At 39.7% G+C, this 27,723-nt stretch overlaps 1 protein-coding gene and 1 long non-coding RNA gene across 8 annotated transcripts in view; one reads left to right on the top strand and one right to left on the bottom strand.

The window, feature by feature from the left end:
* LOC121818648 (uncharacterized) lies at nt 1-17,744 on the top strand. The gene is made up of 3 exons (XR_006058672.2): nt 1-243; nt 713-838; nt 15,071-17,744. It is a non-coding gene; the product is annotated as an uncharacterized LOC121818648 (long non-coding RNA).
* Nucleotides 1-27,723, bottom strand: part of KDM4C (lysine demethylase 4C) — a 398,538-nt gene that overhangs the window by 251,143 nt on the left and 119,672 nt on the right. The gene's annotated exons all lie outside the window — the stretch shown is intronic.

Here is a 27,723-nt window from a genome sequence, read left to right as displayed (position 1 = left end):
GGCTAAGGGCCGTGCTGTCAGCAGCACCTGCAGAGTTCTGCTCTGGGCACCAGCACAAACAAGAGAGATCAAAGTGCCTGCTCCCAAGGGACTTACATCCTTGGGTAGGGAAGACAAACAACCAAATCGATAAAGAACCTGAAGACAGAGAAGAGGGCCAAGCAGACAGCTCTATGGCCTTCTAATATTTGGAAGGCTGATGAAGAAGGCTGAGAAACAGACATAGAGTTAGAAGAAAAACAGGTGAGTATGGTGATATGGGTAGAAAAGAAGACAGTGGTTCAAGACTGGAGAGGCTGAGGGGCTAAGCAAAGTGAGGATGGAACACTGCTACTGGCTTTGGCCCAGAGATGACATTCAAAGAGGGTGTTGTGACAGTTCAGTATGAGTGTGCTAAAGAAGCAATTAGACAGTGTGACTCCTTCCAAGAGTGTGAGAGGGTAGGAGACAAGATTAAAAAGTTTTTCAAGAAGAGTCCCCTGCTATCAAAAGCTCAAATAAGATTTTTTTTAAAAAGGCTGAATTGTTGAGGTGTGGTAAGATCCAGGCCACGCAGGAAACCCGGGTTCTATCCCTGGACTGGGAAGATCCCCTGGAGAAGGCAATGGCAACTCAGTCCAGTATTCTTGCCTGGAGAATTCATGGACAGACCATGGGGTCACAAAGAGTCGGACATGACTTTTCACTTTCACTAATACTTTCAACTTTCAAGGTACAGGCCAATGCTGCAAGCAATTGGAGTAGACAGACTACAGGATGATGAGTGCCCTGAAAGGGCCAGAAGCCTACACAAACAGAACGGATGATCACCTCAAAGGGAAGCTTCTTGACTTGGGAGGTAAATATGATACAGCTAATACTCTAATTAAAGTGGTCTCTCATCAGTTCCTTTACTGCCATCACTTTAGAGTCTAGGTCCAAATGATCAAAGACATCATTAAGTATAAAGCCCTAAATAATTTACTTTCTTCTAGTAACAATGGTAAAAAGTCTACAGTAATTTTTACCAAAAAGCTATAGTCATTTAATACATTTTTTACCAATCATATAAACAAGAATTAAGACAACTGAACACCTATATATTTTTTTGCACATACCAATAATATTGGTACAATTATGAATATTAAAGAGAGCAGTAGTTTAAAGGCAGCAATGCCACTGAGAATGATCAGATCATCAGAATAGAATCTGCAATGCCAAACTACAAGTTTTAAACCCCCATAATACAGAGTCTCCCTGACAAGTCAAAACATCAGGAAGACCTTTTAATAATTTGTAAACTACTGAATATACTCTTGTTGTTTTGGAATTTTGAACACTCATTTCCGCATTCCATATCTGTGATAAGCAGCATTGGGAGGCATTTGTTTTCCCCAGTGTACATTCTTAGCAACAGTCTTATTCAACCGAGAGTGTAGAATGAGATAAGAGTGAGGGTCCGAAGTTATTACTAGAAAGTTCCTGTGGCTTCTCACAATCAGTTCAGTTCAGTTGCTCAGTCGTGTCCGACTCTGTGATCCCATGGACTGCAGGCACACCAGGCCTCCGTGTCCATCACCAACTCCCGGAGTTTACTCAAATTCATGTCCACTGAGTCAGTGATACCATCCAACCATCTTATCCTCTGTCGTTCCCTTCTCCTCCCGCCTTCAATCCTTCCTAGCATAAGGGTCTTTTCAAATGAGTCAGTTCTTTTCACAATATAATCAGTTTTATATTGTAACTGGCATTCACAGGAAATAATTTGGATTATGTAAAAAGAACTGAATATGGCTACAAAATCTTATCAAGGCAAAAATCAAAACAAGCTCTCAGAGAATAATATTCTCCCTTCACCTAATATTTCTCTCTCCTTCATTTTTATTTTCCTCTCTCAGTTGCAGATTTTCTCTTTACATTTGCTTCTCTAACACCATGTCATACTTGTTTACATTTACAAACTCCCTTAGAGTTTAATCCTCATACCAACACATTTTACAGACATTCTCATACGAGCAATGGTAAAACTGAACGAAGCACAAAGACCTGAGTGGGACAATCTATCAAATTCCAAGAAGGCCAGTTTTATTTCCTTGTCATTAGCACCATAGATGCCTCTCCCACTGAGCCCATGGCTTCAGCAATGTTTTCTCATAAGATCCAATGCCTGACACCCACTTACCATTGCACTGGATCATCTGCTCACCAAGAGGAGAAATCTGGTTCATCAACAAAGCACCATCCAAAAGTGGGGAGGAGGGCTGTATTTTCACTGTCACCAGCTAGTCACTAAGAGCAAACTGAAGTCATGATACCCATATAGGATGTCTCTGACCACAGCTTTTGTTGCTCACAATGGCTGTTCTCAGAAAGCTGTTCTCTAGTAATGCAAGGAAGGGGAATTTAGGGTCCATTAAGGTACTCATGCATGGATGTGACAGTTGGACTATAAAGAAAGCCGAGTACCAAAGAATCGCTGCTTTTGAACTGTGGTGTTGGAGAAGACTACTGACAGGCCCTTGGTGTGCAAGGAGATCAAACCAGTCAATCCTAAAGGAAACCAGTCCTGAACTGGAAAGACTGATGCTGAGGCTGAAACTCCAATACTCTGGCCACCTGATTTGAAGAACTGACTCCTTGGAAAAGACTCTGATGCTGGGAAAGACTGAAGACAGGAGAAGGGGGCAACAGAGGATGAGATGGTTGGATGGTATCACTGATTCAATGTACATGAATTTGAGAAAGCTCCAGGAGTTGGTGACGGACAGGGAAGCCTTTGCTGCAGTCCACAGAGTCGCAAAGAGTCGAACATGTCTGAGAGACCTAACTGAACCGAACTGAAGGATCCATCTGCAAAGATCTGCTCCAGATCTCTGGTAATCCCAGGAACCTAGGCTAAACTGCAGCTCAATACACACACACACAAAACGGCACCTTTCATATCCCAATGCTCTTTTATAAAATATAACTTTAGACTTCTCAACAGGTAGCATACTACATCATTTCAGCTACCATGAAAAACAAAAACAAAACTTGTCTTTGAACTGAATCTCAAGAGAAAAACACTTGAATCTGGACTGAGATTTGAACTTCATTCATTCTCCTGAACATCAAATCTAAAAACTTAAGTAACTAACATGCTAATTGAGGCCAATGGGGATGGTGGTAAAGATGGACAGAGAAATGAAACTGATAACTCACTGTTAAAAAAAAAAAAAAAAAACTCCTTAAAAAATCTGTTCATAACAGTATTTTTCAAAAACAGTGAAGAAGCCTGTGAAGAATGTAAACCATCATTGCACTACACCAGGCCAGGACAGTTCTTGAACTGAGCTTATCCTGGGCAAAAAAAAAAAGCAAGCAAGATCAATCAATTTATCAAAGTTTGTGACTCTCTTATTTGATCCATACCATGTTTTTCTATGGTAACAGCCGCCTGCAACGTTGTTCATATAATAATTATTCCATCAGAAGCTCCTCCACAATGTTGGCTGAGACCTGTCAGCAGCAGTGGCAGCCCTGGAATATTTTCATATGATCTTAACAAGTCCCAACAAAGCACACCTTAGGCACCCACAAAAGCATCCGAAATTAAGAACCCATGCTTTGCAAGCTTCAAATGGCATACTGAGCTCTCAAAAATGGTTTAGAATGTTAAACAGTTAAAAGGATATAAGTTTCCCTGAATGTTCTCTGTCATATACACGGTTCCTTTCAAAACCTCAAATCAAGAAGATTAAGCCTTACTAACCGCAAAGTGTCAACAGTCTGGCTTTCGTACCAAAACATGTTTTTAAGAAAGAAAGAAAGAATATATTATTATATCTGAAGGCAACAGGATTTTCTACCATCCTTAATTTTTAAATTAAACAAATACATACAGGAACCTATTCTGTGTCCATATCAATAGCAAAGCGGAATCCAGAGACCAAAGGAAAGAACAGTTTTTTATGAAGAATGACCTTCAACATTTACAGTTTTTATGTTTAATTTAATAAAAACTCCTCAGCCAAAATCCACAGGAGTTTCCTGTGTAAGTCTGGGTCCCAGCAGAAAATAGAAAATGAAACTTTGGAAGAATTTCAATAAACGGACATTACAGGTATAGGCAGGGTATAAAGGAACAAGAGAGACGAGAGTAGTACCCTGGGCCTGCTAACAGCCAAGTTTTCACTGAAGGTCAGTCTAAAAGGCCTGAGGGAGCAATTTTCAGAATCCAGGAGAGTCCCTAGAGGAGGGCCTGAGGCAACGCTGAGTGGGGGCCGCCCTCACCTCCCCTCACCCCAGTCTCCTGCCTGCTCCCACTGCCTGCCTCCAGCTAGGAACCAAAGGGCTCTTGGAATTTGAGTCTGTTGTGGGCCACACTTGCCAGCAGGGTGGCTACCTGGGCAAAGCACACCTGGAGGCAGGAATCCTGTTACAGTATAGTTAACTAGCCCACACTCTCAGTGAGCTGAAACCAAAAAAAGAGAGAGAGAATGCCAGCAGCTGCATGAAAGAAGATTCTGGATTACCATACTTCAGGTTTTTAAGAAGTAAATACTTTCTTGCCTAAAGCACCTGAGAGAGACAGGCTGAGAAATGTTTCCCCAAATTACCAAGGAATTTCCAAATATCAGAGGAAAAAAAAGGAGTCAGATGCCCCACCTGCAAGGCTAGAGCTCCCAGAAGCGCCAGTATCTCCTCAGACTCTGCTCCTTTAACTACTGGTGAAGACAGAAACTGATATGCCCACAGACAAAGTGGTACCCCTTTGATTCTCTGCCCCTAAAAACATAATTCTGTGTTCTGTACTCAGTAACACAGAAAACATCTGAAACAAACAAAAACAAAGATAAGAGCATTTGCTACGGTTATATGGACATCTTTTTCTTTGATCATTTAATTATAAACAAGTAGGCCAGATATCAAACCCCACAGACTCAGAACTTGCTTACTACATTTGGCTATTCCATATTCTGTCACTCAATGGGCCTAAGCACATACATTCAAGAAGACATTTCTTGGATTCAGTGGAAGGTTAACATTTTCATCCTTCCTTCTGTCACAGCAATTGTTCATTCATTCATTCACTCATTCAAATAAACAGAAGACTATAATTCACTTGCAATGTACATTCACACTAAACTTAAACTGTGGTCACTATGGACTCTAAGGATCTCAACTGCATTTGTAAGCCAGCCACTCAGGAAAAGAAAAACAAAAAAACATAAGGTCAGTATAAAATGATTCAGCATCACAAAGGAAAAAAAAAAAAAAAAGCTCTAAGAAAAATCACAAATATGAACCATATTAGTGGCCCAATTTTCAGTCACATTAATCAGAAAGGAGAGTCAGGTGCAACACCAGTGCAACATTTTTAAAGGAGAATTTTTTGAACAGTATAAGAATCTATCTAATTCAAATGCTCTATGACAATAAAAGAGCTAGCATGTAACTATAGTCTGGGCCAAAAGGTAGAAAGGGAGGGGTCTGCCAAATCCAGTAGAGTACAAATATTAAACCATACAGGCTTTATCAAATAAATATCCTAAAAAAGACACATTCAGAAAGAAGAAAATTCACACCTGGGAAGCTAAAGCATATGACAAACCAAGAAATAACGCAATTTATTGAGAAATCTCCTTATGAAACTGTCAAGTTAAAATAAAATATCACTGTGGAAATAAATCCAATATGCCATTCATTTCTGTAGCAAATGCACAGTTAAAACATTAGAGGCAGGGAGGGAGAGCCAAGCATCCCATCACTGACTTCAGGCTGAACTTCAGTGATTACTGCCAATGAAATGATCCAGCGATCATTTTTAATTTCACTCCTCTGGAAGTGGGGGAAGCTGTTTGTTTTAGATGTGAGCTATTTCCAGGAATTCCACCTCTTTTTTTCATGGAAAGTGGGAGCTGTACTTTGATAAATGTAATGTGGAACTTGTAGGGAACAGTGTTAAAAGAGTTGTCTTATTTATGACTACACCTACAGTGATATGAACCTGGACACTGGCAAAGGGCACTCAGAAATGAGAAATGTTCAGTGTTATTAATAGCTATAAAATAAAAAGTAAAAGTGAAGACTGGATAGAAATTCACAAAAACTTACCAGCATCCGCTAAGCTTGGGCTAAACTGTGCCAGATTTAAGTTTATATTCTTCATTTTGTCACTGTACTCACTCATTCCATAGCCATTTATGAAGTAATACTTACGTACAAATCATGACACTAGGTACTGGGGATACAGGTGGGAATAAGATACACAAAAATTCCTATTTTAATAGAGCTTACTTGCAATTTGGAGAAGACAGACAATAAACAAGCTGAAAGTGAAAGTGAAGTCGCTCAGTCATGTCTGACTCTTTGCGACCCCATGGACTGTGTAGGCTACCAGGTTCCTCCGTCCAAGGGATTTTCCAGGCAAGAATACTGGAGTGGGCTGCCATTTCCTACTCCAGGAGACCTTCCCGACCCAGGGATTGAACCCGGGTCTCCTGCATTACAGGCAGACGCCTTACCGTCTGAGCCACCAGGGAAGTCAAGCTGAAGGACATGTCAAATGGTCAGCACTATGGGAAAAAATTACACTGGGAAGGGACTGTAGGGGTTGTGGTAGTTGCTGCTACTGTTTAGTTGCTAAGTCATGACCGACTCTTTTGCAATCCCACGGACTGTAGGCCACCATGCTCCTCTGTGCATGGGATTTCCCAGGCAAGAATACTGGAGTGGGTTGCCATTTCCTTCACCAAGGGATCTTTCTGACCCAGGCATTGTGGAAAAGGTTCCAATTTAAATTAAGGAAAAGTCTCAGTGAAAAGGTGATACAAGAGAGGAAGTGAGAGAACAAGCTACAGGAGGTGGGCCGGGGTGGGGGGAATGCAGCAAAGGGATCATGGAATCCAGGGTTATTGGGACATAAGGGTCCAGGCACATGTTGTAGCCAAGTGGGTCAGGAGCATGGAGGCAGCAGAGGAAGTCAGAGGGGTGGAGTCTCTATGTCTGGAGATGGTGGGTGTTGGCTACAAAGTGGCCGTGCAGTGTCTGCATACCTAGGAAGAACGTTAGATTGTAATGAGTGAGATGGGACTCCACAGAAGGGGGATTTGGGGCAGGGAAGTGTACACTCTGAATGAAGGTTTTTAAAGCATCACTCTGGCCTCTGAATAAAGAATAGACAGAAGCAGGGAGACTTTGGGAAGCATTAGGATAATTCAGACCAGAGACACTGGTTGAACCAGAGTAGCAATAGTGAGTGTGGTAAGAAGTGGTCACTTCAGATAGATTTGGAAAGTGGAGAACTGTGGACAGAACTGATGTGTAATTAAAGAGAAAGAGAGATATCAATGAAAACTCCAGAGGTTTTGGTCTGCGCAACTGTAGTAACAGAACCGCTATTAAACGAGATGAAGAAACCTGGAAGAGCAGTTATTGAACTTGTTAACGTTTGCAAAACTTATCAGACATCCAAGTGAAGATGCCAAGTAATCAGTCTGGATTACCCGGCAGGAGTTCGCAGGTTCAAAGAGAAGTCCCAGCTAAAGATACAAACTTATTAGTTAGCAGTCAGCAGTATATAGATGACATTTAAAGTTACAAAACCTAGAGGTAAATACAATACTGAGTGGGCTACACATAGACTAAAGTAAGCGTCAGATTCTGACGTAAAGCCCAACGCCAGATGCAGCTGTACAACTGAAGTGTATCAACTCATTTACCACTACAGAGCCTGCCACACGATGCGGTTAATTGTCACTTGCCACTCACTGATAGGGTTTTGATATGAGTCTGCAAGCAACTGATTTATCATTGTCTCTGTACAGTGAAACCTCTCTGCTAATGATAATCTATATTTGCAGTCACTCCCCAGTGCTAGCACCACCTCAGTTCCACCTCAGATCATCAGGCATTAGAATCTCCTAAGGAGCCCACAACCTAGATCCCTCACAAGCAAAGTTCACAGTAGGGTTTATGCTCCTGTGAGAATCTAATGCCACCACTGATCTGACATTCTTCTGGTCCATGGCCCAGAGGTTGGGGACCCCTGCTCTAAGCCTGCCAATGAAAATAATTCATACTTGTGTAAATGATTTAATCTTTTTCACTCTTGCACTTAAATTTAAAAACCTGATGACCTGAATAATCTTTAAGGGATGGACAATGAACCCCTCTCCAATTATATCTTTCTTAAAATTCAGAGAAAAAAGTGGAACTAGGTTGTTTCCACTGTGATCCTACAGTCACTTGGCCATCCACACAAGCACAGTTCTGCTGCTCTCAAAGTCGCTTGCCCAAAATGAAAATATTAAAAGGCGGTCAAAATTTAAATTGCAAACATATCTATTGTATTTCCACTTCTGTGCCTTATAAAAAGTTTATATTAAACTCTTTTCTAAAATATTCACTGGCCGCCCATCACACAGAATTAAAATGTCCTCTCGAAGCACACAGAGATAATTGTCAAAAACTTCCTTCCACATCTTGCCTCCAAGACTTCTCTCATGCTGCTGCTGATCCCCTTTCAGACACACACTTTCAAACCACCAAAATCCCATCTAACCTTCACTAGCTCAAATATCAGACTTCTCAAACAGAAAAAAAAAGTTTCTGATCCCTGCCGAGTTGGAATTAATCTCTCCCCATCCTATACTCCTGTATTATCTTGTACTTTGCTACAGTATTTATCAGTGATAATAGACTAGCCTCTTACATATTAAAGTGCCAAAGAAAACTGTCTTAGTGAACTTTTCACACCCAGCATAGGTCCTTCCACTACCACAAGCTGATGTTAATTCTATCAAGGGACTAAATTCAATGAAAACTGAAAGCATTTAAATGGCCCTTTCCTTGTTTTTCTAAAACTATACCTTAGATGAAATGTATACTCACCAGGATTAAAGCTACAAGGTCCAAGTCGAATATGTATAAATTGCTAGACCATTCAAGGAAAGGAAAACCAAACCAAGATGTCTCTTTATTCTTGAGACAGACAAATGGAGATTCCCCTCAAACTCTTATTCTCTTTCTAAGGGGTTAAAAACAATCAAATCTTGGCAGCGGAATAGTATAAAAAGTGCCAAGTACAAGGAGGACAATGACTTCTTAATGACTGGACTATAATAATCATTTTTGTCTCTTTTGAATTGAAAGGGAATTTAACCTCCAACATCAAAATGTCAGGCATCTCCAATTTCTCATCATGGTGGTAGCTAGAAAAGAATGCACGGAACATGACTGCTTCAGAGAAAGGTCAATTTCTTTTGTTTTCTATCTTTTTTACCATGCAACCCCCTAACCTCCTCAAGGAAATGTGAAGACCCTAAGACAAATGCTAGTAGGTACATGAAACAACCATTTTGCATATCTAAACAGCAGGTATAGATAATGTGCTTCCTGCAAATTTCTACCATGAGAAAAAAATAAAAGTATGATGCCTTCTAGCAAATTAATAAGATGATAAATCTTAAAAGCGGTGAAGAAACTTTCCCAAGCTAAAAAGCACCTCATTAAAAAAAAAAGTATCATTCTGAGTGAACTCTGGGAGTTGGTGATGGACAGGGAGGCCTGGCGATTCATGGGGTCGCAAAGAGTCGGACACGACTGAGTGACTGAACTGAACTGACTGAGATGCTTTCAGAATATTCATTCTGAAAACAAAGTTAAATTAACTCCAGAATTTCATATTTGTGGCCCATTCCTGTAAGGTGCCTAACACAATCCTTAAAACAGAAAAATCAGTAGCAAAATAAAAAAGTCACAGGAAGAAATTTTTTTTCATGTCAAGGAATATCATAAATGGGCCCTATACTTCTGCATCCTTCATTATACACACTCATTTTACCAAAAGTATGCAGCACACCAAAACGGTATTTCCACAAGTGCCAGGAAATAACAATCCTAGTTTGAGTGGAAAAATAAGAAGTCATATCAACAAAGATCAGAACTGGGCTCTAAACCACAAACCAGGACAATGGAACGAAACTCAAATGGAAAGGAAAGCAGAAAGCATGATTGCTCCTAAAAGAGTTTTAGAGTTGTAATCCTTAATTTACTACCTGCACACAAGACACCTGTCATGAGATCTTTTTCTTCTGTATTAAAAGTAGTATGTTTCAATTAAAATTGCACAAAGTGTCAGAAACTCTGACATCAGTTGGCCTCAAGAGATATCAAATACAGCTGTTTGTTTTTAGTAACTGTATGAACTTTTATCTGAGAGGTTTCAATTCTGCTTATATGTATTCTCATAATAATAAAGTAAAGCCTGTTCAATTTTTCCCAAGTGCTAGCTTTGCTGATAAGAAGAGAAGAGAATAAAGCAAGAGAAGCAAAGAAGGCAAGCGGAGGGGCTGTCCAGGCATCCTGCAGAGCTGAAAGCACTCCAGAGGGGCCTTGGCCAAGCCCAGCCCCAGGGCAGGAAAGGAAGGTGAAGTCCAGGGCCCCATACCTCCAAGAGGAGGTGGCCAGTCGCATTCCTCTCTCTGCCTGTCCCCAATCCCACTTGGGAAGCACTGAGAATGTGACGTGGATTCTTCCTCAGTGGGCACTAGGCGGGGACTAAAGAAAGATATACTCCATAAAAATCCATTTTACAAACCTGAGCCTACAACAGTGTATTAGGTTCCCTAAATGGTGCATTACATTACAACAAATGTGTTTGCTTCACCATATGCTTCAAGAACACCTCAACCTGTTTTAAGTTTTAAACTCATTTGCCTGCATTTAAATTTTAATACTAGGGAAACATTTTTGTGCAGGAATTTTATTTTTCAATCCCTATCCCTGGGCAGCTAATTTTAAAAGAATACAATCAAATTATATTACCTAGGAAAAAAAAAAAAAAAACTGACCACTGTCTTTCCCCGTGTGAGGGCTGGTGTCTGTCTATCTGAAAACAAACACCTGACAGAACCGAAACCGCCAGTGGTAAGTAAGGCTGTGTCTCAAGCGCTTCAGTCTTCATGTCCCATTTCTTTCAAGAGGAAGCACAGAAGCAGTCAGTGTTTCTGCTCGCTGTGTATTTTTGTTCTGTTAACTTTCTCAACATACGGTAAATACCCACTGGTTTGCAGTAATATGGAAAAGTTACCATATGAAGAAAACTCCAAGAATAGAATATCACAATTCTTGAAACATCAACAGTAGAAACATTAGTGAGAAAATGTATTCTTTTCCTTCTTTTCTCAACAACAAAATAAGTATGAGAAGAAAGGGAAAACATCCTGTTGAAACTCACAGGAAGCACACACTTCTCTGGGAGCAACTGGAAGTTCAGAAGACACTAGTACCTGCTGTTCTGGCTGGAATCCAGTAACTGGAGAAAGAAATACCTCTTAATCTAAACAGAAATGTCTAGGGAAGTTAAGTCAGAGAAAGACCAATATCATATGCTATCAATTATATGTGGAATCTTGAAACATGATACAAACGAACTTCTTTACAAGCAGATTCACAGACACAGAAAGTAAACTTACAGTTACAAGGGGATGCTGGGGGCGGGTGTGTGGGGGGTGGGGGGGCAGCGCGGAATAAATTAGGAGTTTGGAATTAACAGATACACACAACTATACACTAAAAAGATATAAAACAGGGAGCTACTGTATAAAACAGGGAACTATATTCAATATCTTGTAATAATCTATAATGGGAAGAATCTGAAAAAGGAAACATATATATGTATAAAACAAAAAGAAATGTCTTCAGAATACAACATAAAAATCAGTTAACACATGAAGCTGTGAATCTCACCACACACTACTGAAAATGTTAAGTCCAGGCATATTGCCCTTCAGACAGAAAAATGAACAATTTTGTAAATAAGTTGTCTATACCTTCAATTCAGTCACTTACTTATCTCCAACACTTTGCAAACCCATGGACTGCAGCACGCCAGGCTTCCCTGTCCATCACCAATTTCCAGAGCTTGCTCAAATTCATGTCCATCGAGTTGGTGACGTTATCCAACCATCTCATCCTCTGTTGTTCCCTTCTCACCCTGCCCTCAATCTTTCCCAGCATCAGGGTCTTTTCAAATGAGTCAGTTCTTCAAATCAGGTGGCCAAAGTATTAGAACTTCAGCTTCAGCATCAGTCCTTCCAATAAATATTCATAATTGATTTCCCTTAGGATTGACTGGTTGAATTCCCTTGCAGTCCAAGGGACTCTCAAGAGTCTCCTCCAACACCACAGTTAAAAAGCATCCATTCTTCAGTGCTCAGCTTTCTTTATGGACCAACTCTCACATCCATACATGACTACCGGAAAAACCATGCTTTGACTAGACAGACCTTTGTCAGTAAAGCAATATATCTGCTTTTTAATAGGTTTGTCACAGCTTTTCTTCCAAGGGGCAAGTGTCTTTAAATTTCATGGCTGCAGTCACCATCTTCAGTGATTTTGGAGCCCAAGAAAATAAAGTCTCTCACTGTTTCCATTGTCTCCCGTTTCCATCTATTTGCCATGAAGTGATGGGACCAGATACCATGATCTTCCTTTTTTGAATGTTGAGTAAGCCAACTTTTTCACTCTCCTCCTTCACTTTCATCAAGAGGCTCTTTAGTTCCCTTTGCTTTCTGCCATAGGGTGGTGTCATCTGCATATCTGACGTTATTGATAGTTCTCCTAGCAGTCTTGATTCCAGCTTGTGCTTCATCCAGCCCGGCATTTCACATGATGTACTCTACATAGAAGTTAAATAAGCAAGGTGATCATAAGCAAGGAGCCTTGATGTATTCCTTTCCCAATTTGGAACCAATTAGAACCAGTTTGTTCCATGACCAGTTCTAACTGTTGTTTCTTGATCTGCATACAGATTTCTCAGGAGGCAGATAAGGTGGTCTGGGATTCCCATTTCTTTCAGAATTTTCCACAGTTTGTTGTGATCCACAGAGTCAAAGGCTTTAGTGTAGTCAGTAAAGCAGAAGTAGATGTTCTTCTGGAATTATCTTGCCTTTTCGATAATCCAACGGATGTCGGCAATTTGATCTCTGGTTCCTCTCTGCCTTTTCTAAACCCAGCTTGAACAGCTGGATGTTCTCGGTTCATGTACTGTTGAAGCCAGGCTTGGAGAATTTTGAGCATTACTTTACTCATTACCTTACTTTTGAGATGAGTATAATTGTGTGGCAGTTTCCACATTCTTTGGCATTGCCTTTCTTTGGGATTAGAATGAGAAGTGACTTTTTACAGCCCTGTCGTCACTGTGGCGTTTTCAAAATGTGCTGGCATATTGACTTCAGCACTTGCACAGTGTCATCTTCTAGGCTTTGAAATAGTTCAGCTGGAATTTCATCACCTGCATTAGTTTTGTTTGCAGTGATACTTCCTAAGGACTACTTGACTTTGCACTCCAGGATGTCTGGTTCTAGGTGAGTGGTCACACCATCACAGTTATCTGGGTCATGAAGATCTTTTTTGCATAGTTCTTCTGTGTATTTTTACCATCTCTTCTTAATATCTTCTGCTTCTGTTAGGTCCATACCATTTCTGTCCTTTACTGTACCCATCTTTGCATGAAATGTTCCCTTGGTATCTCTAATTATTTTGAAGAGCTCTCTATAGTCTTTCCCATTCTATTGTTTTCCTATTCTCCATTTCTTTGCACTGATCAATTTCTGTACCTTAGACTTACTTTATTTAACATGTGTTACAGCACCTTTCTTTTGACCCACTGTGTTTGGCTGAGTTCCTTCTGCAGGACTGTGAGGGCTCCTGTAAGTAAGAACCGCCAGAAACACAAGCTCTGTGCACACACTTTCTCATGTAACCTGCAGAACAACCCTACAGACAGACAGAAGCCCTATTATCCTGCTCCCGAGGTCAGGAGTTCCGCCTGCAAGAAGTGACAGCAACGTTGAGACTTGCAGTGAGGGTTCATTAGACAGGGAGGGAGCAGTACCATTCCCACAAAGCGGCTGTAAAGCAGTACAGGATGGCAAGAATGGAAGAGCTGGAGTGCAGTGGAGGAAGAACAGGGCAGGCAGGTCACGTCACAGGAGAGCCCCTTGCAGGCCCCTCCTTGGCTCTGCCTGCACCTTGAAAAAACCTGTTTTCAAAAGTCACCTTCCATCTACCTGTCTGACCCAACTTCCAGGGAGAAACCTTAGAGATGGAATGACTGGCAACAAGTTTCAGAAATAGGTTCCTAACTTACTCACACACAGACATTTAAACTAGGAACCTAACCCAGAATTCCAGACATAAGCAAGGGTGAGAACCTGAAGAAGAGTCTCATTACTAAGACCCAAGAGATGGTTGGGCTCCGCACTTCTCTCAGCGGAGAGTGTCTGGCCCCTGCCACCTCCATCCCTCGGCACCTAGGATCCACTGCAGGACCAGAGGCAGCCAGCTACATCCATAAATACAGGTTCACAAATACCCCTTTCAAATATCTCCAAAAAAGTTCCACAACCAAAAAAATTAGGATTCCAGATAAAATCAATTATTTTAGAGATCCCAGAGATTAGTCAAATCCCTCCCTTTTGCATGAAATATAAACATTTGTATAAAACTGCTAACATTATTAAACAAGCCTGATTTATCTAGCACATGTAGGAAGTGAAATACACCCTGAGAAAGGTGGGGATGAATTTCCACTATTTAACACTATTAATTTCATCAGTTCCTAATGTACTTGCTTGCTTCCTTTACCAGGGTATGCAATACATCAAAATCACTAACTACCAGCTCACAGTTATCTCTAGAAATATTAGATACAGTTAAATGCACTCAGGGATTTTTGATATTTATATTTCTGTTTGAAACTGAAAACAAGTAACTTACCCAAAGCCTCAAATCTAGCAAGTGATGTAACCATTGATTTACCAGTTTCTTCATTTCTGATATTTTCTTAAGCTACCATTCTTGTCTTTACACTTCCATTTTTAAAAGTACTTTACCAATATTTAGTTTTTAAATAAGTTGAATATTTTAAAGTCTATTTTTATATACAAAATACAATGAGGTAGTTCTTTTTAAAAACAAACTTTAATTTTTTTAATTGCACATATAATAATTGACTGCTTTGGAAACATAATAAAGAAAATTACAATACCACCTGGGAATTTCCTGGCAGTCCAGTGATTAGGACTTTATGCTTCTATTGCAGGGAATATGGGTGTGATCACTGCTTAAGGAGATAAAATTCTGCATGCCCCACAGAGTGGCCCCAAAAAATCAAACAAACAACAGCAACAGCCATCAAAGAGGATGATGTTAAAATGTAATGTAAATTTCTGTAATTTATTTTAAAACATAAAAATATATCCTGATGTAACTTTCCCCCCATTTTCCCCCACAAATTACCACATACGTTTCCTCCAAATAATAAATATGTTTATACTGAGTGTTGGGGAGAGGGGGGCAAGCACTACCCCTTTGCACAGCAGCCAACAACACATAGGGACCAAATCCGTGAACAGCTCACAATAGATTTGGAGGAATTATAACCTCATTTCACAAAAGAAAGCACTTCAATTTTATGACATTTTAAGCTAAATGCTTCCTACACATAAAATGAGCATTTCTTTTAAGGACCAACTAATCTAGAAGGTATATAAACAAGATTATAAATATTCTTTCCTGTAAAGAGCCAACTCATCAGAAAAGACCCTGAGGCTGGAAAAGACTTAAGGCAGGAGGAGAAAGGGACAACAGAGGATGAGATGGTTGGATGGCATCACAGACTCTGTGGACCTGAGTTTGAGAAAGCTCCAGGAGATGTTGAAGGACAGGGAAGCCTGCAGTCCATGAAGTTGCAAACAGCTGGACATGACTCAGCAACTTAACAACAATATAAAGTTACATTTCTTTTATCATCTTCTCATCCATATAAAATATATTCATTACAAATTCATAAGCAGTAAATATCTTCTTTGTCTCTATATGTCAAATTGGGTGAAATACTACAAGGGAAATCCATTCATTTCAAAGGACGTCCAGAAAAAAAAAAAATTGTGGTGAGACACTGCCCTCTGCTGGTGAATGATACACACTGTCCACAACTCTTAGAGAACAAAAGGAAATAAATACAGTATTGTTTTTAAGCACCACTGTCCAAGATACAATTTACAGAATATACTAGTGAGTTTGGATTATATGGGAATGACAAATACACTCAAGCTATATGTCTTAGAAAAAGTCTATGCAATTTCAGGCTTTTTTACAACAACAAATATAGAACACTATCTGAAAATAGTCTCTGAGCAAATTCTACTTTCTTTCAACAACTGTTTAAATAATGTGTATCAATGTTGTTTATTTACATTTTTCAATCAATGAGGAATATCATCCTAATCAGTAACTATAGGATAAAGTTTTAAACATTTTAAAATTACTAGGAGCATGCAGAGACACATGTATTTATCACTTCCTCCTTCACAGTGAAATTTTGGTCACAAGCTAAATATCCCACACAGATTTCAGAACATCTCTACTATGCACCTATGAGACACATTTAGACGTTACTTTAAACATTATGGCTCTCCATATTAAGATACCTCTGAAATCTGTAAGAAATAATTGTACTGGATATTTTGTAAATAGCACAAAATAATATATGAAAGCAGGCTTGTTTAAAAAAGAGAGGGGAAAAAAATCTCCAAAAACACAGAAGTAGAGCACATAAAAGATGAAGGTCCCTGACCGTTCACACCTCAAATTCATTCCACAGGCCAAAGGCCCCTATAATTAACCATATGAATCCTTTCATTTCTTTTATAGCTTCATACTATACCAAGTACACATTAACTAGCTTTCTGCTTTTTACTTAATGATATATTTTGAAGTTCTTAGTCATACCACTACATACAGAGGTATTCCACTGCTTTTAGCAGGGGCATAGTACAAATGCAGGGCACTTTGTATTTTTGCCAAACATGTAGAAGCAACCTTATTTTAAAACTCATTTGAGCCTACAACTGTACACAACTATCTACATGAAAACTTGGAATGCCAACCCTTTTCAGTGACTCAAGGAAAAATCTTTAAAACCAAAAGGTGTAAAGGGCAAATGCACATCATTCTTTTGTGAATGACACCAAGTATTCATGGTTCTTGGTTTTTTTTTATTTTTTTACTATTTATAAGTATTTGCCTTACACATATATCCTGAGGAAACCAAAACTGAAAAAGACACATATACCCCAATGTTCACTGCAGAACTATATACAAAAGCTAGGATATGAAAGCAACCAGATGTCCACTGACAGATGAATAGATAAAGAAGCTGTGGTATATATGTCTATGTATATGTGTGTGTGTGTGTGTGTGTGTGTGTGTGTGTGTATAAAATGAAATACTACTCAGCCATAAAAAGGAATGCATTTGAGTCAGTTCTAATGAGGTGGATGAACCTAGAACCTATTATATAGAGTAAGTCAGAAAGAGAAAAACAAATATCGTATATTAACGCATACATATGGAATCTATAAAAATGATACTGATGAAATTGCAGCACAGCAGTGGAGACACAGAAGGAGAACAGACTTATGGACAAGGGCTGCGGAAAGGAAGGAGAGGGTGAATTGAATGGAGAGAGTAGCGTGGAAGCATATACATTATCATATGTAAAATAGATAGCCAATGGAAATTTACTGTATTTCTCAGGGAACTCAAACTGGGCTCTGTAAAACCTAGAGGGGTGAGAAAGGGTATTAAGTTGGAGGGAGGGGATATATATATACCTGTGGCTAATTCATGTTGATGTATGGCAGAAATCAGACCAATATTGTAAAGCAATCATCAATCAATTAAAAATAAATAAATATAATTATTTTGAAAAGTATTCAGGCTTCCCTAGTGGCTCAGATGGTAAAGAATCCACCTGCAATGTGGGAGACCTGGGTTCAATCCCTGGGTTGGGAAGATCCCCTGGAGGAAGGCATGGCAACCCACTGCAGTACTCTTGCCTGGAGAATCCCCATGGACAGAGAAGCCTGATGGGCTACAATCCATGGGATCACAAAGAGTCAGACACAACTGGGCAACTAAGCCCAGCACTTAGAACTATCAAAATCTCATAAAAATAATGAGCCTAAGAATAACATTCTTTTATAACCATATAGCATCCCAATGATCTTTCTTCATTATATGCCTTCGTTTTACACCACAGCTAAAATCCCCAACTGAAAACACAAATAACTCTATAAATAGCATCTTTCCTTGAAGTTCAAACTTCCTTATCTTTATTCAGTAATCCATACAACTCCAGTCATTAGTTCTGCTCTGCAACTTACATCATAACATACAAACGGCATAAAATAGGCTAGCTTTCGCCTCCTTTCACTTAGCTATAAATTTACTTTGAAGGTTTATTAGTCAATAGCACAGTCACAAATACCCAAGCTGTCATCAGGCTACTCCTATTAAATTTACAGAAACACTATATAGGCTTTGTAAAACCACACGTCTAGAGACTGGAACTGATCTTTAACAAGTTTTCCCCTCTTGCAAACTGCCCAGTCCCAAAGAGTTTATCATCCTCTGTTAACTGTACAGCTTAGTGAATGCAGGAACATTTATAGTTGTGTTTTGACTACACTCAATACCCATTTCCTTCTATGTCCTATTTCTGATTCCCCCAAACTGCAATTTCGTCACTGTTCACTTTCCCAGCTTTTATCTCAAGTCAAGACCATTGTTTGGACTGGGTTTGGTTTCATAGTCACTGAATCTCGGAACAGTAGGCAGAGAAACACCTTCAGACATGATACCATGTCCTGTTCTGCAAAGATGAATCCAATAAAAAGCATCAATTTAACTGTAGTAGGTCTAGGGAACAGAGATAAGCAAGGACACAATTAAAGGAATACAGCTGCCCCAAGAAAGATAGGGTTTCATGGGAGAGAAGGGATACTAAGCTGAACTTTGAAGGATGCTAGTTTCTTTCTGAAGCTTTCTCAAGACATTTTTCAGTTCAGTTCTTTTACATACATGTAATCAATAACATACAGAATGTAAACCTGTTTAGGGAACAACACAATAAAGTAAAACTGAAGCATAAGAGGGTAAAGAGTGGACAAAAGAATAGGTCAAGAATCTGGAAACAGTAAAGGCCTCCTTGTTCAACTGCCTGGACAGAGGCACCAGGGGCAAGACATCCTTATCCCCTGACATAAGGCAGATATGACGTCAGTTCAGTTCAGTTCAGTCGCTCAGTCATGTCCAACTCTTTGCAACCCCATGAACTGCAGCATGCCAGGCCTCCCTGTCCATCACCAACTCCCGGAGTTCACTCAAACTCATCCCACCTAAAACCTCTGAGACTCCCACAGACTGTGACTCTCAGTCTCGTTTCCCTGAAGTCACTAGCACTGTAAGTCTCGATGAAAAGGACATCTACAGTTTCCTGCAGAACAGTGGGAATGAGGAAGGTTACATCTGTTTCATGGTCAGTATCTGGAAGAAAAGCAGGCCAGTGCATAGTGGCAGCTAAGAAGAAAAAAAGGACACAGGCTCAATCTTTGGTCATAAGCAAACACTGACTCCTGTAAATAAAAACACAAAAAACACTCCAGTACAATTTAAAAGCAAACAAACTGGGAATAACGTTTGGGGAAAATAAGGCCAAAGTTTTTGTCCTTAATTTATAATAACAGTCCTAATAATATTTTCAGAAAATATAAGCAATTAAAATTATTCAAATTCTTTGGTAATTTTTAAAATGAAAATAAAAAATAAGATTATACCACTTCTTTAAAAAAGGAAAATTATTTTAATAACAATCTCAGTGTTGGCAAAAAATCATTTTTGTGTTACTTGAGTGAATACAAATTCTGAAAACAATCTGACACCATGTATACAAATACTATTTGATTCAATAATTACACTTCTAAAATCATGTCTTGAGAAAAAAGGAAGTTGAACAGCAGTTCATGCATAAAGCTCTTTACTACAGTATAATCTGTAATATTGCAACTTGTAAATAACCCAACTTCACAACAACAAGCAAACAGTTAAGTTAGGGTACATTCATTTGATTAAATGCTCAGCTATTTTAAACTGTATTTTTGAAAATTCTGAAGTGGTATGAGAAAATATTTAGAAATGATAAAGATACAGGCAAAATGTAAAATTATATATCTGATAATACTCCATTTTTTAAAACATATTCTTATATGCATGACAAAAAGCTTAGCTTAGGGCAGTGGGTCCAAGATCTCATCAAATCAACTCTGTCTGCATTCACAGTTCAAGATAACTAGAAAACAGGTCTGGTGCCTCCTCCCAAAAGTCCATCACAGGTCATTCCACAGCAAGTAACTAACAGATGTTGAATTAAACTGAATGCCAGTCTCTTAATAAATCTGGTGGACAACGATTCTGTTTCAGACACAAATGCACTGAAGCCGAGGGGCCAGATCCACTGTTACACTGGGATCTTTGTCCACAGATCCTATTGAGTGACTGAGACAATAAGCACCTGGGAGGTGGACACACGACATCCACTGAAGACAACTCCTCCCATAGTGACACCTGTTTGGCTTTATCTTGTGGAATTTCCTTAAATAAGAAATACCATTTACTTCAAACCTTAATAATCATAGTCTAAAGGAGGCATTTCATGCAATGATGGGCACAATAAAGGACAGAAATGGTATTAACCTAACAGAAGCAGAAGAGATTAAGAAGAGGTGGCAGGAATACACAAAAGAACTGTACAAAAAAGGTCTTTAATAACCCAGATAACCACAATGGTGTGGTCATTCATCTAGAGCTAACATCCTGGAGTGTGAAGTCAAGTGGGCCTTAGGAAGCATCACTACAAGCAAAGCTAGTGGAAGTGACAGAATTCCAGCTGAGCTATTTCAAATCCTAAAAGATAATACTGTTTAAGTGCTGCATTCAATATGCCAGCAAATTTGGAAAACCCATCACTGGCCATGGGACTGGAAAAGGTCAGTTTCCATTCCAATCTCAAAGAAGGACAATGCCAAAGAGTGTTCAAACTACTGTACAACTGCGCTCGTTTCACATGCTTCCAAGGTAGTGCTCTAAATGCTTCAAGCTAGGCTTCAACGATACATGAGCCAAGAACTTCCAGATGTACAAGCTTTGGGATTTAGAAAAGGCAGAGGAATCAAAGATCAAATTGCCAACATCCGTTGCATCACAGAAAAAGCAAGGAAATTTCAGAAAAACATCTACTTCTGCTGCATTGACAATGCTAAGGCCTTTCACTGTGTGGATCACAACAAACTGTGGAAAATTCTTACAGAGATGGGAATACCAGACCACTTTACCTGCCCACTGAGAAACCTGCATGCAGGTCAAGAAGCAACAGTTCAGACCAGATATGGACCAACAGACTGGTCCAAATTGGGAGAGTCAAGTGTCAAAGCTGTATACTGTCTCACTGCTTATTTAACTTAAATGCAGAGTACATCATGCGAAATGCCGGCCTGGATAAAACTCAAGCTGGAATCAAGACTGCCAGGAGAAGTACCAATAACCTCAGATATGCAGATGGACACCACCCTAACGGCAATAAGCGAAGAAGAACTAAAGATCCTCTTGATGAAGATGAAAGAGGACAGTGAAAAACTGGATTAAAACCCAACATTGAAAAAATGAAAATCATGGCATCTGGTCTATTCATGGCAATAGACAAGAAACAATGGAAGCAGTGACAGACTTTATTTTCTTGGCCTCCAAAACCACTGTGGATGGTTACTGCAGCCATGAAATTGAAAGGACCCTTGCTCCATGGAGGAAAAGCTATGACAAACCTAGATAGTGTTATTAAAAAACAGAAACATCACTTTGTCGATAAAGGGCCATATAGTCAAAGCTATGGTCTTTCCAGCAGTCATATATGGACGTAAGAGTTGGACTATAAAGAAAGCCAAGTGCTGAAGAATTGATGCTTTTGAACTGTGGTGTTGGAGAAGACCTTGAGAGTCCCTTGGACAGCAAGGAGATCCAACCAGTCCATTCTAAAGGAAATCAGTCCTGAATGTTCACTGGAAGGACTGATGTTGAAGCTGAAACTCCAATACTTTCATCACCTGATGTGAAGAACTGACTCATTCGAAAAGACCCTGATGCTGGGAAAGATTGAAGGCAAGAGGAGAAGGGGACAACAGAGGATGAGATGGTTGGATGGCATCACCAACTCAAAGGACATGACTTTGAGTAAACTCCGGGAGTTGGTGATGGACAGGGAGGCCTGGCATGCTGCAGTCCATGGGGTCGCAAAGAGTTGGACACAACTGAGCGACTGAACTGAACTGATGGTTTTTCCAGTAGTAACGTATGGATATGAGAGCTGGACCATAGAGAAGCCTGAGTGCCAAAGAAGTGATGCTTTTCAAACTGAGGTGTTGGAGAAGACTCTTGAGAGTCCCTTGGACTGCAAGGAGATCAAACCAGTCAATCCTAAAGGAAATCAACCCTGACTATTCATTGGAAGGACTAATGCTGAAGCTCCAAGACTTTGGCCACCTGATGCGAACAGTTGACTCATTGGAAGACTCTGATGCTGAGAAAGAATGAGAGCAGGAGGAGAAGGGGGTGACAGAGGATGAGATGGTTGGATGGCATCATCAACTCAATAGTCATACCTTGAACAAATTCCTGGAGGTAAGGGAAGGACAGGGAAGCCTAGCATGCTGTAATCACTGGGTTCGCAAAGAGTTGGACACAACTGAGTGACTGAACAACAACAAGATTCATAAAGTCTGATTCAATCAATCCACTATTATGTCAATCATTTCCAAAAGGTAAGACAGGAGTAGAAGGGATGCTCACATAATGTAATCAACCCAAATTGCATTTTACCAATCTAAAAAATATTTAACTATACATATGCCTATTGAAATTCTAGGTTTTGTAAACTACCCAACCTCAAAATGTTTCTTCTAAAACACAGTGAATTGCATCACCCCAATTTTCCTGGTAAGTAGCTACATCAGTTATTCAGTGACTGAGGATGGACTTCAAGTTCCCCACTGCACAACTCAAAGAGCAGATCCTTCTAGATACGGACCTGAGTTTCCAATTCCGTCTCCATGTTCACTTAGGCTGCTCCACCAGGTGCTGCTGCTGCTGCTAAGTCGCTTCAGGCGTGTCCGACTCTGTGCAACCCCATAGATGGCAGCCCACCAGGCTCCCCTGTCCCTGGGATTCTCCAGGCAAGAACACTGGAGTGGGTTGCCATTTCCTTCTCCAATGCAGGAAAGTGAAAACTGAAAGTGAAGTTGCTCAGTCGTGTCCAACTCTTAGTGACCTCATGGACTGCAGCCTACCAGGCTCCTCCATCCACGGGATTTTCCAGGCAAGAGTTCACGAGTGGGGTGCCACTGCCTTCTCCATCTACTAGGTGAGATCACCAATAAGAACAAACGGTAAAGTACTAACAGGACCTGTAAAGGAATCTGTGTTCAGCACCAACACTTCTCAGTCCAGCCCCGATTGGCCGAGGACATCACAGACTGACTTGACTTTGCCACAGACACTGTCCCTTGCAATAGCACCAGCAAATACATCTGTGTAGTAACTGAGAGAAAAAGTACCATGAATTGACCATAAGGCACCTACACTACAGAAATGCGTTTTAAGACACACTGCTATAGTGTAAACCTGTGCACAAATCTGAGATCAGCAATTTATCTATTAAGAGGTCTTAGTCATGCTTATTCAAATTAAATGTTTTAGTATCTAGGATCCAGCTGTAATTTGGAAGGTCCTGAGTGTAAATAGTATCAACATTCAAGAAACTTCTCTAAAATTTTCTCTAATCAAATGTGAAATACTAAAGCATGAAGCTACGCTTTCCAAAAATTATGACCATGTACCTAAATGGATGTGGTTTTAGAGACATAATCGAGACACTTCAGAAATTAAACATTTACCATCAAGTCACTTTCTAGAACCAATGAGGAGGAAAATATGTAACAAAGAAGAGTCTCACACAGAAGTTGAGCGGGGTGTGGAACACCGCTTTCTTGGTAAATCTCTCGTCTATGCCTTCAATCCCCTGCAAAGACAGCCTCCAATTTGTTTCTTTACTGGCAGAGTAATGCTGTTTTTATTCTTTTTCAACTCGACTCTAGCATCCTCCCAAAATAGAAAAGTTTGCAAGTTAACTTTTTAAACATAGATGGTATATGCTCTTTGGTTGTTTGATTTTAAGAATGACATAAAATTAAGGGATATCTTAAGCACCATCTGCTCTCTTGCAACAATGGGCAATAATTTCCTGATTGTCTTACTTCATGTACGTGTTTTAAATCTAGAGTATCCTTTATGATTATTGCAGTTGGCATTTTCTTATTTTATGTAGCCCTTCTTGCCTATATCTGTACTAAGCAACCAGGCTTGGTTTTATCCCCTCTTTGTGCCATTCCTATTTCAATTTCCCATTATCACAGAACTGTTGACAAAAGTCATTCTCTTACTTTTTTCTGTCATGTCTTCCAAATTCACTGGGCTAATCCTTTATGAGGACAGAGAAATGCAATTCTAAAGGAACTTATTAAAATTTATTTAACCAATCCAATCCTTCAAATATGAGGACACAGTTAGAAATGCTGTCATTCAGTAAAACAGAAACTTCGATGGCATTATCTTCCAGTATTGACTGGGGTGGAATAAGCTGAGATGCTGGTGCATGCAAGGCCTGTCAACAAAGACAGGACTGGAAACGTGCGAGTGCACCAGGTCCACCTAGCCATCTGCTCGGTGTAGGGGGAAGAGAAACACAGCAGTGAACTAAGGTGTTTGTTTTCTAAGTCCTAACTTGTTAACAAGATCTGTGCAATGAACTCGTACGTACTACTGTGGTTCTAAGGAGACCATCAGAAAAAATCCATGGCAACCACCTGTCATACTCCATTGGGATAAGAGAGATGTTTCTAGTAAAAATCTATACTGTAAAATTGTTTTACTTACCATAAACGAAAGATGCGTTAAAAGGAAAGATGTTTAAAAAAAAAAAAAAAGACATTGAAAAACAATGTGAACAATATTAACTGTGTAGATTTTTTAAAAGATGCAGACATATGCTAATAGTTTTGAAAGTATATATAAGGATTTGTTAAAAAAGATTTTACCTTTAAGGAAAGGACTGAAAAGGTGCCATTACATATTTTTCTGTGCTTTAATTTTTTTAGCCATGGACATACATTAATTTTTAATACATTTCCACAAGGGATAACATACTTAAGAGCCATTGTGATTTCCTTTCAAATAATTTTCTGTGAAAGGATTTTAGTACATGGGCACATCATAATTTTCTCAATGATTTCCCCATCATTGGACATATTAGTTATAATTCAATTTTTGCTGATAAATCTAGCACTGCAACAATCACCTCAGTAAGTGTACTTTTGTTTTTGTAAACGTACTTTTTCCAGTTATTTCTTAGGAGTGTAAGAAATGGCTCAAAGAGCTTAAAGACGTTAAAGGTTACTGATAAACATCACTTACCTGCTTTTCAGGATGCATATCACAATCATACCACAGCCAGTAGAAAAGCATAGTGCTCACTCTAACAAGTACATTCTCATGAGTAATAAGAATTGTCCTTTGGTCTTTACTAATATGATAAGAAAAAGAAATCTTTCACTATTACTTGGAATACTACTGATGTCTGAAGGATTTTTCAATTTCCAAAGAAACAGGTTCTCACACTATTTCAACAATCATCAGAATCATCCAATTTTATGTTAATTAATGCTTAAAATTAAAGGACAGAATATACACTCCTAAGAGAATACAAGAAATACAAGAATCTTGGGAATACAAGAAACACTGAAAATTTATTTTTAGGCTATAAAAAATATAGTTGATGAAAATTTAGAATACTGCTAGAAACAACCTATTCTTTTATCTTAATTCAAGTACGTAAGAAGTATGTAAAAGTCACGTGTGAACTGGAGTCAAACTTAGCATAGGAATCTACAACACTCATGATGGTTTTCTTTCCAAGGATTTATAACACATGGTCTTTCAAATTCAACACAGAGCCTGAGAGCCACAGTATGTCTGCGAACACATAAGCAACAGCTCCTTCAAATTCCTCCTCCCAGCAATCTGGCCTACAGAACCCCAAATACTATCAGTTGATGTTACTTCTTTTCAGATGCCCTCAGTTTGGCAGAAAGTAAAAGTGAATGGATGTGAGAATTCAGTGGTAATATTTAAAGCAATCCATCTGCCAGGCCTGCTGTGAGCACGCCTGCTACAAATACTATCCCCACAGCCACTGCTGCTGAGCACCTCGGGCCTGAACTCCACCAGGCTTCCCCACACAGTGTCAAAGAGTTCCCTGATTTAGAAATGGCCCACGAGGAATGGCTTTCAAAATGTGCCCAGTGGGAGAGGCATGCTGCTAGGTGCCTGACCCCCTGTGGCCCCCATCCTGGTGAGGCACCAGTTAAAGCCTTCTCTACAGGTAGGAAACTATGGCTACAGAGGCAGGTTATCCAAGCACCCCACACAGAACCAGAATTCTAATACAGGCCTATGTGATTGGGTTGGGTTTTTGCTTGCTTGTACTCAAATTAGCCACCAAAACACTTTTAGAAAGGAAAGAAATACTCTGGAAATGGAGCAATGAACACTTGTATTTCTGACAGAGTTATGAAAAATAAAACACTGGCTTTTCTCTAGGCTTTGAATTTGAACAGAATACTTTTGATCTCTAATCTGGTCTCTGTGTCCAAAGCATGGGCTTTAAACTAGGTCATAGGCTGGTGACCTCAGTGCTTCCTTGTCCTCTTCTAGAGAGACAAGCCTCCTGTTACTCTCTGAGGGCAAGCTGGAGTTTTCCTCTATGCTTCCACTAACCATACCCTCCTTTCTATGTGGCCAAGATCGGCCCACTAATCTGATCCATCATCGCTGGAAAAGGAAGTGGGAGTTCTCTTAGACCTGCCAGGCCCATCTCTGAGCAAAGGTCAGTTCCCCAACCTGGAATTCTGAAAGAAAGATGCACAACCTAACCCACCACACATCTCTCCAGTCCCCACCCCAACTGTGCCAGACTCCTTATAGATTTAACTTCAGTTATTCTTCAGCACAACTCTGAATAAGCTATAATCTCCATCTTACATATGGGGAAAAGGTATCTTTAACATTCAATTCAGTTCAGTCGCTCAGTTGTGTTCAACTCTTTGCGACCCCATAGACCACAGCATGCCAGGCCTCCCTGTCCATCACCAACTCCCAGAGTTTACCCAAACTCATGTCCATCGAGTCAGTGATGCCATCCAACCATCTCATCCTCTGTCTTCCTCAAGGAGGTCAATTAAGTACTTGCTCCAATCACACAGTTAGTAAAAGGAAAAGGAAGAATTCAAGTCAGAGCCTGGCCAACCCTTGAATTTATCCGCCTTTACCGCTGCACAACAATGCTTCCCTAGTACATGAGGAAAATGAAGCTCAGCAGAATGGCAGGCAACCTGAAAGGGACTCAAGACAGTCTGTTACTCTCTGGAGCACCAACCACCTCCATCACCCTGTGTCATCCCTTGAGTGACCCAAATACTAAGCAGACCATGGAACCTCAGTAACTACTTGAGCTTTATTTCTCATGAAGCATCTTGAAGGGAAATGCAAGATATAATTAATTTTATAAGACTAACTTTGATATTACAAATGGAATAGTAAGCATGCTAAATTTTTCATCCTTAATGTTTTTCTAGCCTTTTCCAAAAAGACTACAAAATAACAGCAATAATGGTAAAATACATACATACAATCCTCGGCTCTTATTTAACATAAATACTTATTTATGATTACAAAAAAGACACTCCCCAA

This window comes from Ovis aries, chromosome 2, assembly GCF_016772045.2.
Source record: "Ovis aries strain OAR_USU_Benz2616 breed Rambouillet chromosome 2, ARS-UI_Ramb_v3.0, whole genome shotgun sequence".
In the NCBI taxonomy this organism is placed as follows: Eukaryota; Metazoa; Chordata; class Mammalia; order Artiodactyla; family Bovidae; genus Ovis; species Ovis aries.
The sequence above is the reverse complement of the archived record's forward strand: the minus strand, read 5'-3'. Positions and strand labels throughout refer to the sequence as shown.